Source organism: Herpailurus yagouaroundi, unplaced genomic scaffold (assembly GCF_014898765.1).
Source record: "Herpailurus yagouaroundi ecotype Mexico unplaced genomic scaffold, PumYag 183, whole genome shotgun sequence".
In the NCBI taxonomy this organism is placed as follows: Eukaryota; Metazoa; Chordata; class Mammalia; order Carnivora; family Felidae; genus Herpailurus; species Herpailurus yagouaroundi.
Window position 1 is genome coordinate 7,889,295 of NW_024412414.1, and position 14,172 is coordinate 7,903,466.

Consider the following 14,172-nt stretch of genomic DNA (forward strand, 5'->3'; position numbering starts at 1 on the left):
ATGTAGCCCATCTCTGTATTTATTCCTCCCCTGGCTGTTGGAGCCATGTGGAAACATTCTAAGTCCCATTATAATGATTTTTTTAATGTTAATTTATTTTTTGAGCCAAAGCAAGTGAGCATGTGTAAGAAGAGGAGGGGCAAGAGGGAGAATCCCACAGATTCAGATCTCAGCACAGATCTCAGGAACCTTGAGATCATAACCGGAGCCTAAATTACCAACTGGATGCTTAACCCACTGAGCCACCCAGGCACTCCCCCTTTTTTTTTATAATAATTTTTTAATGTTTATTTATTTACTTTTTGAGAGAGAGCATGCATGTGAGGGAGCGCGCCAGGTGGGGGGGGGCAGAAAGAGGGAGAAAGAGAATAAGTCCCTTTAAATGAAAGCATGCTTAGAATGTGTGGAACCATACATCACTCTTTTCAGCACAAACTATCAAAGGTGACTTTATGCTTTATTACATGACATCTTATGAGAGCTGTTAATTTTCTTAAGTTCATTCCGTTTACTTTGAAATTGAAATATGTTCTCCACATGTAATCTAAATGGGTTTGAGAGTAAAGTTAAGGGAAAACATATTAGCTTAACATGTATAAGTCTAAGATATCCTCACCCTGCATCTCTTAATACTTCTCAATGGTGATCATCGCTTTTGGGGTGATCTCCTGAATTTCAATAACTTAATCTATATGGAATCTCATTTTTAAGTGGCACTCTCATCTGTGGCTATATATAATAATTACAATCAATATTAATAATGTACTCAGTATAGATGAGACACTACTTTTAAGCACGTTACACATACAAACTTATTAAGGTTTTAGAACAAAGATGAATATTATTATCTCTATTTCAGATAGTGAAGGTGAGCCTTAGAGAGGTTAAGTAACTCGCCCAAAGCCACACTGGAAGTGAATGGCAAAACTGGGAAATGAACCATGAAATCTGGCTTCAACACCCATTCTGTTAATAATTATGCTCTATTTCTTCTTATTAAATTAAATGATCTGTTGATCATTGGCATCTTTTAGCAGCTGCAATATTATTAATGCAAGATCAGTAAAAGACTAACAATGTGCTACAAGGGGAAAACAGAGATTGGCCCTGCTTAGTATGATCTCAAGGCATCAAGAATTAGTTTATTTGAGGCAACAGCTGTGTTTAATATTATTATTGGCACATGGCCCATGGCAGGAATTCAATAAAGGGAGGATGAATCCATTCAGTCAACAAATACGCACTAAATTCCTGTTATTTTGAAGCACTGTGCTAAGGTGCTCTCAATATTAGGATAGATAAGCCAACAGATGCCTGTACCCTTAAGGAATTTACATCCCAATGAGAGAGAAAAAAATTCACAAGCCAGTATCAGATGGTGATGAGCTCCATGAATGAAATCAGCAGGGTGACAGGTCTGAGAGGATAGGGTATAACTTAAAAGAGAGTATGTACTCAGAAATGGCCTCTTGGAAGAGATGACATTTCAGCAGACCTGAAGAGTATCAATTTTAACTTGATAAAAGAGCAATGTCTTGCAATACGAGTAGTACGTGATGCCAGATGTCACATAATCACAGGTGAGCCAATGGTTCTTCTCTCTCTCTCTCTCTCTCTCTCTCTCTCTGTCTCTGTCTCTGTCTCTGTCTCTCTCTGCGGGATTGTGGGTAATAGTCTCCCGTGCTTGGATGCTCAGTCTCAGGCCATGGTGTCTGGCAGATCTCAGTGATTTTTCAGAATATTGGAAGGTGCCCACAACTGGCACTAGTGTATTTTTTGTCACTCCCAAGCACCTATGGACAGTCCTTTGCTTTTCCATACAAGAGTAAGCTTAGGAATGTTTTGCTTCATTCTTTGTCAGGCTGCCTGCATATATAGACCCTTTCCTCTGCCAACTTATTGCCAGTTACATTAAATACATTATATGACAAGAGCTGATTATTACTGCACGTTGGTCAAGATGTGCGCAAGTGTATACAATGACTCTCATGCAGAAAATGATGCCATTGAGCCAGGAGACAGGAGTGATTTCGTTAGTGGTAGTGAAAGTCGTCCTACACAATAACCCTCCTCTCTCTTGTCTCCCTCACACCAGCCACAAAGGTTTTCAAAGGTAAGTGCAGGTTGGGGAGGAGCCAAGATGGCAGAACAGCATGGAGGTTTTTTGTGTGTCTCGAGTCCATGAAATACGGCCAGACCAACACTAAACCATCCTACACACCTAGAAAACTGATTGGAGGATTAACACAACAATCTGCACAACCTAACCACAGAATTCAGCAGGTACATGGCACGGAGAGGTGAACTTAGGGAGAAAGAAGCCAGCGGCGGGCAGGGAGCCGCCTTTGCAGGCAGAGAGAGGATGGAGACTAGCGCGGGGGAGAATACGGGAAAAGCACCCCTCCCCAAAAGCAGCTGGAGAGAAAGTGGAAAATTGGAAACAGCCACAGGGACTAAACTAAAAAGGGAGAAAGGAGAAAGGAGAAAGGAGAGGGTTTAAATTCCAATAAGACTGTAAACAAGGGGAGCAGCTCCATACCTGGTGGTGCTCTGGTAGGAAGGGCGAATCCCCAGGAACAGAGTGGGGTCCGGGAGGTTCTCAGGCCACAGGGAAAAATCAGTTCCACTGCTGGAAGGACATTTGGTAGAGACTGTTGAAGCCACCTGGTCCCAGCAGACCCCAGAAAATGGCCACATTTGCTGGTGCTGGAACAAGGATGTTAAGGGTGAAACCTGATGACAGATGTGTGTTGTGATTTTCCATAATCCCTGAAAAGCTGCTGCTACACTATCTCGCGAACTTTTTCTGGGGCTGGCTGGCACCTGGCCACAGTCTTGGGGCACCGGCATTTGGCCATTGCTTGGTGAGACCCTCCCACAGAGGGGCAGAATGGGTCAAAGCCGCAGTCCTTCACAAGTAAGGGGCCAGGGAAAACAGGCACATCTGAGACAAAACTCGGTAGAGAGGTACTGCCTGGGGCTTGGTCACAGACAGTGAAGAAGCAGGGAGTGGACGAAAGCTGAAGACAGAGGACGGGTGCCTCAATGCTGATCGGAGAGAACAGAGTTCCCATACTAGAGACTGGGTAGCTGGGTGACGCCATTTTCACCACTCCTGCACGTGCGCATACGCACCTACCAGCACTGTAACAATTCACCCCAGTAGGCTAGCAGCGCCAACTAGTGGAGAGCGGACCTGTTACACTGAGCCCTGCCCAACTGGGCCAACTTTGCTCTTCAAGAACACAAGTCTCACCACCGGCTTAGAGTTTATGGACTATAAAGCGCTACCATAGACAGACTTCTAGAGGAAAATGAAGTAATTTCAGTCCTACTTCAATCTGTCAGCAGGTTCATCTATTCAGTTTTCTTTCTTTATTTAATTTTTCTCTTTTACACTTCTTTTTCTTGAACACAGAAAGAAAAAATTCATTTTTATTTTCAATTTTTATTAAAAATATTTTTCTTTAATTTTTTTACTATATTTTTTACTTTTGTATAAATTTTTTCAAATTCTATCTTAATTCCATCATTCTATTTTAGACTACTTCAGTGTATTCACTTTTTAAAATTTTCAAATGATTTCCTTGTTTTCTTTTTGCTTTTCCTTTTTCCTCTTTTTTGTTTCTTTTCTTTTTCTTGAATGCAGAAAGTTAAAAACTTCATTTTTAGTTTCAATTTCTATTAAAAATATTTTTCTTTAATTTTTTTACTATATTTTTTTCTTTTATGTAAAGTTTTTCAAATTCTATATTACTTCCATGATTTTATTGTAGCCTACTACGGTGTATTCACTTTTTCAAACTTTTAAATGATTTCGTTTTCTTTTTCATTTTCTTCTTTTTCTTGAATACAATAAGAGAAAAAAATTCATTTTTTAAAAATTTTTATTAAAAATATTTTTATTTTTTTCCTACTATATTCTTTATTTTGTGTAGATTTTTTCAAATTCTATTTTACTCCCATTACCTCATTTTAGTCTACTTCAGTATATTCATTTTTTCAAATTCCCAAACGATTTCCTTTCTTTCCCCCTTATCTGTGAAACCACTTTCTTTTTTTTTTTTTTTTTTTTCTCAACGTTTATTTATTTTTGGGACAGAGAGAGACAGAGCATGAACGGGGGAGGGGCAGAGAGAGAGGGAGACACAGAATCGGAAACAGGCTCCAGGCTCTGAGCCATCAGCCCAGAGCCCGACGCGGGGCTCGAACTCCCGGACCGCGAGATCGTGACCTGGCTGAAGTCGGATGCTTAACCGACTGCGCCACCCAGGCGCCCCTCAAACCACTTTCAACATCCAGACCAAAACACACCTAGGCTCTTGAATCATTTATTAGTTTTGTGTGTGTGTGTGTGTGTGTGTGTGTGTGTGTGTTTAATTTTTTAATTTTAATATTTTTTATTTTAATTTTTTAATTTTAAGTTTTCTACTTCATTAATTCCTTTTCTCCATTCAAAATGACAAAACGAAGGAATTCACCCCAAAAGAAAGAGCACAAAGAAACAACAGCCCAGGATTTAACCAACACAGATACAAGCAAGATGTCTGAACCAGAATTTAGAATCATGATAATAAGAACACAAGCTGGAGTCAAAAACAGATTAGAATCTCTCTCTGCAGAGATAAAAGAAGTAAAAAAATAGTCAGAATGAAATTAAAAATGCTATAACTGAGCCGCAATCATGGATGGATGCAGTGGTGGCAAGGTTGGATGAGGCAGAAGGAAGAATCAGCAATACAGAGGACAAACTTATAGACAATAACAAAGCAGAAAAAAAGAGGGAGATTAAGGCAAAAGAGCATGATTTAAGAATTAGAGAAATCAGTGACTCATTAAAAAGGAACAAGATCAGAATCATAGGGGTCCCAACAGAGGAAGAGGGAGAAAGAGGGGTAGAAGGGTTATATGAGCAAATCATAGCAGAAAACCTTCCTAACCTGGGGAAAGACACAGACATCAAAATCCAGGAAGCACAGAGGACCCCCATTAGATTCAACAAAAACCGACCATCAAAAAGGCGTATCTGTCAAATTCACAAAATACTCAGACAAGGAGAGAATCATGAAACGAACAAGGAAAAAAAGTCCCTCACCTACAAGGAAAGACAGATCAGGTTTTCAGCAGACCTATCCACAGAAACTTGGCAGGCCAGAAAGGAGTGGTGGGATATATTCAGTGTGCTAAATCAGAAAAATATGCAGGCAAGAATTCTTTATCCAGCCATACTGTCATTCAAAATAAAAGGAGAGATAAAAAGTTTCCCAGACAAACAAAAATTAAAGGAGTCTGTGACCACTAAACCATCCCTGCAAGAAATTTAAAGGGGGACTCTCTGAGGGGAGAAAAGATCAAATATATACAGAGAGAGAGAAATACATACATACATACATACATACATACATACATACATACCAAAAGCAACAAAGATTAGAAAGGACCAGAGAACACCACCAGAAACTCCAACTCTACAAACATCGTAATGGCAATAAATTCGTATCTTTCAGTACTCACTCTAAACATCAACGGACCAAATGCTCCAATCAAAAGACATAGGGTAAAATAATGGATAAGAAAACAAGATCCATCTATATACTGTTTACAAGAGACCCACTTTAGACCTAAAGACACCTTCAGATTGAAAACAAGGGGATACAGAACCATCTATCATGCTAATGGTCGACCAAAGAAAGCCAGAGTAGCCATACTTATATCAGACAATTTATAGACTTTAAAATAAAGACTGTATTAAGAGATGCAGAAGGGCATTATATCATAATCAAGGGGTCTATCCACCAAGAAGCCCTAACAATCGTAAACATTTATGCACCAAATGTGGCAACACCCAAATATATAAATCAATTAATCATAAACATAAACTCATTGATAGTAATACCATAGTAGTAGGGGACTTCAACACTCCATTCACAGCAAGGGACAGATCATCTAATCAAAAAATCAACAAGAAAACAATGACTTTGAATGACACATTGGACCAGATGGACTTAACAGATATATTCAAAACATTTCATCCTAAAGCAGTGGAATATACATTCTTCTCCAGTGCACATGGAACATTCCCCAGAATATACCATATACTGGGACACAAATCATCCCTAAGTAAGTACAAAAAGATGGAGATTATACCGTGCATATTTTCAGACCACAACGCTATGAAACTTGAAATCAACCACAAGAAAAAAATTGGAAAGGTAACAAATACTTGGAGACTGAAGAACATCCTACTAAAGAATGAATGGGCCAACCAAGTAGTTAAAGAGGAAATTAAAAAGTATATGGAAGTCAATGAAAATGATAACACCAAAACCCAAAACCTCTGGGACGCAGCAAAGGTGGTCATAGGAGGAAAGTATTTAGCAATCCAGGCCTTCATAAAGATGGAAGAAAAATCTCAGATACACAACCTAACCTTACTCCTTAGGGAACTGGGAAAAGAACAGCAAATAAAACCCCAAACCAGCAGAAGACAAGAAATAATAAAGATTAGGGCAGAAATTAATGCTATCAAAAGCAAAAAAAGAAAAAAAAAAAAAAAACAAAACAAAAAAAACCAGTAGAACAGATCAATGAAACCAGAAGCTGGTTCTTTGAAAGAATTAAAAAAATTGATAAAGCACTAGCCAGTTTGATCAAAAAGAAAAAGGAAAGAACTCAAATAAATAAAATCAAGAATGAAAGAGGAGGTATCACAACACAACAGAAATAAAAACAATAATCAGAGAATATTATGAGCAATTATATGCCAATAAAATGGGCAATCTGGAAGAAATGGACAAAATCCTAGAAACATATATACTACCAAAACTGAAAGAGAAAGAAATAGAAAATTTGAACAGACCCATAACCAGTAAAGAAATCAAATTAGTAATAAAAAAAAATCTGCCAAAAAATAAGAGTCCAGGGTCAGATGGCTTTCCAGGGGAATTCTACCAAACATTTAAGGAAGAGTTAACACCTATTCTCTTGAAGGTGTTCCAAAAAACAGAAATGGAAGGAAAACTTCCAAACTGTTTCTATGAAGCCAGCATTACCTTGATTCCAAAATCAGACAGAGACCCCACTAAAAAAGAGAACTATAGACCAGTTTCCCTGATGACATGGATGCAAAAATCCTCAGTAAGATATTAGCCAACGAGATTCAACAATACATTAAAAAAATTATTCACCATGACCAATTGGGATTTACACCTGGAATGCAGGGCTGGTTCAATATCTGTAAAACAATTAACGTGATTCATCACATCAATAGAAGAAAGGACAAGAACCATATGATCCTCTCAACAGATGCAGAGAAAGCATTTGACAAAATACAGCATCCTTTCTTGATAAAAACCCTCAAGAAAGTAGGGATGGAAGGAGCATACCTCTAGATCATAAAAGCCATATATGAACAATGCTAATATCATCTTGAATGGGGAAAAACTGACAGCTTTCCCCCTAAGGTCAGGAACAAGACAGGGATGTCTACTCTCACCACTGTTATTCAACATAGTACTGGAAGTCTTAGCCTCTGCAATCAAACAACACAAATAAATAAAAGGCATCCAAATCAGCCAGGAGGTCAAACTTGTACTCTTTGCAGATGACATGATACTCTACATGGAAAACCCAAAAGATTCCACCAAAAAACTGCTAGAATTGATTCATGAATTCAGCAAAGTTGCAGGATATAAAATCAATGCACAGAAATCAGTTGCATTCCTATACACCAACAAAGAAGCAACAGAAAGAGAAATCAAGGAATTGATCCCATTTACAGTTGCACAAAAAACCATAAAATACCTAGGAATAAATCTAACCAAACAGGTGAAAAATCTATACACTGAAAACTACAGAAAGCTTATGAAAGAAATTGAAAAAGACACAAAAAAATGGAAAAAGATTCCATGCTCCTGGATAGGAAGAACAAATATTGTTAAAATGTCGATACTACCCAAAGCAATCCACATATTCAATGCAATCCCTATCAAAGTAACACCAGCATTCTTCATAGGGCTAGAATAAATAATCCTAAAATTTCTATGGAACCAGAAAAGACCTGGAATAGCCAAAGTGATCTTGAAAAAGAAAACCAAAGCAGGAGGCATCACAATCCCAGACTTCAAGCTGTATTACAAAGCTGTAATCATGAAGACAGTATGGTACTGGCACAAGAACAGACACTCAGATCAACGGAACAGAATAGAGAACCCAGAAATGGACCCACAAACGTATGGCCAACTAATCTTTGACAAAGCAGGAAAGAATATCCAATGGAATAAAGGCAGTCTCTTCAGCAAGTAGTGCTGGGAAAACTGGACAGTGACATGCAGAAGAATGAACCTGGACCACTTTCTTACAGCATACACAAAAACAAACTCAAAATGGATGAAAGACCTCAATGTAAGACAGGAAGCCATCAAAATCTTAGAGGAGAAAGCAGGCAAAAACCTCTTTGATCTTGGCCACAGCAACTTCTTACTCAACACGTCTCCGGAGGCAAGGGAAACAAAAGCAAAAATGAACTACTGGGACCTCATCAAAATAAAAAGCTTCTGCACAGTGAAGGAAATAATCAGCAAAACTAAAAGGCAACTGACAGAATGGGAGAAGATATTGCAAATGACATATCAGATAAAGGTTTAGTATCTAAAATCTATAAAGAACTTATCAAACTCAACACCCAAAAAACAAATAATCCAGTGGAGAAATGGGTAAAAGAAATGAATAGACACTTCTCCAAAGAAGATATCCAGATGGCCAATCGACACATGAGAAAATGCTCAACATCACTCATCATCAGGGAAATACAAATCAAAGCCACAATGAGATACCACCTTATACCTGTCAGAATGGCTAACATTAACAACTCAGGCAAAAACGGATGTTGGCGAGGATGTGGAGAAAGAGGATCTCTTTTGCATTGTTGGTGGGAATGCACGGTGGTATAGCCATTCTGGAAAACAGTATGGATGTTCCTCAAAAAACTAAAAATAGAACTACCCTAAGATGCAGCAATTGCACTACTAGGCATTTATCCACAGGATACAGGTGTCCTGTTTCAAAGGGACACATGCACCCCCATGTTTATAGCAGCACTATATGTAGCCAAAGTATGGAAAGAGCCCAAATGTCCATCTGATGGAGAATGGATAAAGAACATGCGGGGTGTGTGTGTGTGTGTGTGTGTGTGTATGCAAGTCTTGCAGAGGCTAAGACTTCCAGTATGTATGAATGTATACACACACACACACACACACACACACACACACACACACACACACAATGGAGTATTACTCGGCTATCAAAAAGAATGAAATCTTGCCATTTGCAACTATGTGGATGGAACTGGAGGGTATTAAGTGAAATTAGTCAGAGAAAGACAAAAATCATATGACTTCACTCATATGAGGACTTTAAGAGACAAAATAGATGAACATAAGGGAAGGGAAACAAAAATAATATAAAAACAGGGAGGGGGACAAAACAAAAGAGACTCATAAACATGGAGAACAAACTGAGGGTACTGGGGGGTTGTGGGAGGGGAGATGGGGTAAATGGGTAAGGGGCACTAAGGAACCTACTCCTGAAATCATTGTTGCACTATATGCTAACTAATTTGGATGTAAATTTAAAAAAATAAAAATATAACAAGTCAAAGGTAAGTGCAGGTTAATTTGTTTATTTTTCTTCATACTATATTTTGTATTTTATTTATTATTTTTAATTTTATTTCAGTATTGTAATCATTTTTATAGGAATATTTTTGGGTTGTGGAACGAATCATCTGAGTTTCCATTATTTCTTATTCGCTTTGATACACAAATGCTTTGGATTACAAGCATTTTCAGAATAAATTATGCTCACAAACCAAGGTTTTACTGTACTTATCTTCTCACATTAGCTCTATTTTAAACACTGTATTTCATTTAAAGGTTTACTTTTGGTCTTCATTAGAGATTCTATGCCTCTGTTTCTCTTTTTCATCTAGAAGAGTTTCTGTGTCAGTAAAGATTGTGTGCCTCCGTTTCTCTTTCTAAACATGTAAAAAAATACTTGTCTTACTTACTTTCAAGGGGTTATACAGGGATTGCAGAAGGTATTAGGTGTGAATTCTTTTAGAAAATATAAGCATGGCTATAGCATGCATAGAAGTGAAAACGTTCTCCCTTTTTACACTCCCAAAATGGTCCCTCACCACTTTTCCTCCCAATATCTGGGCAGATATGGTCCAGAAGAACAGGATCTTTGCAAGTTAATGCACATCTTTAAAAAGCTTAGTGATCCTCATAATTGGCAATGATGAGAATAGATGCTTTCCCAATGTTGTTGAAAAGAAGTCTCTCAGAGACCATTGATTTCATTTCGCATTGTCACTTAGAGTCTCATTAGCATGTCCCTTTATCCATCAACTTCCTTGATATGCCATGACAACAGAATAATTTACAGCAATCCTTTGTCTGACTCACAATGAATTCAAATTCAGTGGAGGCATTTGATTTAACACTCTGTCAAAACACTTCTGGAAACAGAACTGTCTTCACCTGACCCCAAATTCTCACATATCCCAGTACCTTACTAATGACACTTTATATCTGTAAATCCCTTTAATCTTTAGCAAAGTACTTTCAGATTCATTGATTTATTTGTTCAATTCAACGTAGGCTTACTATGTGCAAAGCACAGGGCTGGGCGCAGAGAGAAACAAAAAAGAAATTATGGTCCTGCTTAACAGGGATCTAACTCGCAAAAGCTGAAGCAGAAGTGCTGAGCCGTGATATTGACAATTATTCTCAAAGTGTGGTCACCAGAACAGCAGTAGACACATCACTGGTGGCACGTTATGAAATGTGTTAGAAAGGTGATGCATTGGGATCTCACCCAGACTAACTGAGTTAGAAACTTGAGGAAAAGTGGGAGGGGGCCAGTGACTGGGGTTTTAATAAGCACCCCCCCACACACACAGATGACTACAATGCTCATAAAACCTAAGAAACACTGACATACAGAAGAATATTTTCCAAAGTAAAAACTGGAACAATGTGCTCAGGTATAAGACTGCCATAAAACTGGGTTACAATAGATAAAAGACCAGTAACTTTCAACCAGAGGTGGTTTTGGTTGATAGAGGATGTTTGACAATGTCTGAAGACATTTCTGATTGTCACTACTGGGGAAGGAGTGCTACTGCATCCAAGGAGTAAAGGCCAGAGATGCTGCTAAACATCTTTTAATGCAGAACAGCCCTAAAAAAATAATTATATAGTCCAAAAATATCAAGAATGCCAAACTAAGAAACCCTGAAATAGAAGTAAAACAAGAGAGTTGTGGGAGCAGAGAAGAAATGATTAATTTGTTAGGCAGTAATTGAGAAACCCAAGGATAAATCAGGGGAAGGTGGATCTTATACAGAACCTTAAAGGAGCAGATTTCTACCAGCTAAGAGAATGTAGTGGGAGGTGAATGTGGGGAGAGTGGAAGAATGGGAGGTTGGAATGGGAATTCTAGGTTGAGAAAACCACCTGAAGTAAAGCCAGGTAAGTAGGAAAGGATGTAATTCTGTTAGCCAATCCCAACTTCTCTCCCCATCCCTTTGACATATGTCTCTGGGCCACTTTTCCTCTTTCTTCCATGGGTAGAATATACCTTTGGATTTCCCCATGTCACTCTTGTCTTGCTTATTAATTAAAGATTCAGGCTACGCATCTATTTTAGGAACACTAACTGTCTGTACTATAAGTCTTATAAGGCTTACAAGTCTGTACTTGTAGCCTTATAAGTAATATTGCTATATTTCAAAATACTTAGATATTTTACCTCAATTGATGGCAAAGAGTATTGGAGAGGAGAGTTAATTGAGGAGAGTGAGAATGAGAATCAAAATGCCCAGTTTGAATCACGGTTCTATGTAACTTAGGATAACAGGTGTAAAGAAACTAACTTGTAAGTCACAGTAACAGCTAAATACATCCTAAGTATTTTTAATGAAACACTTGTGTGGATAAATTTCACCCCAACGCTATGAGGAAATAATGGATTTTTCTTTTATACATGCAAAGAAACCAAAGCTCTGAGAGAATAAGCAGCTGATCCTGGATAACAAAACAGGCTTTTGTGGCTCTAGACCCTGGGGCTTGGTAACCTCAAGGCTTTGACTTCTAGTCTACGTTGTCAGGCTCAAACAAATATTCACCATAATTATTCAAATGAAGATTTCAATCTCAAGTAACTCATGTAATTAAAGAATGGATATTGGGCAATCAAGCTAGAAAATGCAAGTGGCTCTCTCTAAGGCAATGACAAAGGATGGCAGGGAATGGGGAATTTCATATTGGGGGAAATTGTTTAGATACAATTATTTTACCAACACTACCTGAGCTTTACCTTGTGTCTGGAACTACAGTGGCTACTGGGCCATACTCAAAGAATTTGGAGTCTCGTTCAACACAGAGTCTGGCACAAGATGCTGTGGGAACAGGAGGGGTCATCTAACCTGCCTGAAAGTGTTGATCTGGCAAGAAACAGTGTTCCAAGGGAGTTACAGTTGAAGCTGGGAAAGAGGTAGTTACAGGATGAAGTGTGTTTGGCTGGAGAGAGATTCTGTTTAGCCTCACCTTATCTTCAGTGCTTTTCTGTACACTTCTCCAAGATGTACAGAAGGAGAATATGGGCCCAAACTTGCACAGTTTGGAAATGCCCCTTCAAGTTCACACTTACCACAATCTCCAGAAAGTAAAGAGCAGAAAGGCCACCCTAATGTGTGAATTCTTTTAAACATCTAATAGTTTAAACTACGCATGAGAGAAAGCTTTGAATATATGTTCCAACTGATACTCCTTTGTGCACAGGTTTATAAAACAAAATCGAGTAAATTTCTGCCTTAGATAAATACAGTGAATATATTTTGGTGATGAGTACATAATATATATAACTAATGTTTGCTATGGTCACATTTTTGTTGTACATATAGGAATAGCAAAATGTCCACAGGGAGAGCATATGGGGAAACTGGATTCCAGTCTAAGGCCAATCAAAACTGGGTGTCCTGCTTTGGGTTCTGATGTTTTCTTCTATAAAAAGAGGAACCTATGACTTGATATTCTTTTAGCAACATGTTATTATGCATGGAGTCAGATGCAACATGTAATGATCCTAGAAACAGAGAGTTAATTCCTATTTTCTTCCCTCTTGTTCAGTCTCCATTCCCCCTTTCCTAAATAACATTTTCATCCCAGTGTATGAATTTTTAGATAATGCTTTAGAAAAAATATTGGGTGTCTGAAAATTATGCCCACTCAGAACTTCTCCACATTCATTTATAAAATATTTTGATTATATATATACATTTCTTTCTTTCTTTCTTTCTTTCTTTCTTTCTTTCTTTCTTTCTTTTCTTTCATTCATTCATACAGCAGTGAGTCTCTGAGGCTATGCTGTTGACAAAGCCAAGGGCCTTTCAATTACGTTTTTTTATCTGTGTATATGCTACCTGTGTCAGTATGTGAAGAAGGGCCTGCCTCATAAGGGGCATAGGTCTTTCTCCCAGCAATCTTGGTCTCTCTCACCCATAGTTGTCCTCAGCATCAAGTAAAGTCTTGTACTCACAGGTCTGAGCCTGCCTCCTGCCACCTGTCAACCTCCTTTTCCAGCAGGCCCAGATGTTTCTCTCACTGAGTCTGGCATATTATTTTGCTGGTAAATGAACCTACAGTATAGATTTACCATGGCAGCCTCCTGTACAAGTTTCTCCAGAGAAACCCCACAGGTTCTCCAGTCCACGAAGTTTCCTTCAACAAAATATTTATTTTGAAATAGAAGTTGCTCTGTTTTAAGACAGAGGATCATAGAAGGTCATATAACAGAAAAGCAAATGGATGCTATAATTCTGTACCATACAAACATGAGCAGAGACACACATCCAAATGCACACACATAGCAGCTGTTGTGTGAGAACAAAAGGAAACATGGACATTTTCTATGTGCACAATTGTCATTACAATAGCATTTGTATTTGAAAGACAATGTAAAATGTCTTATGCTCGAGTGGTGACTCAGCTTCTATCTACCTAGATTTATTTTTATATAAAGAGCAAATGGAAATCAAGATGAAATGTTTGAGCAAACCATACTGAAAAATCACTTGAACGATGGTTTAATCTTATCCTCCATTTC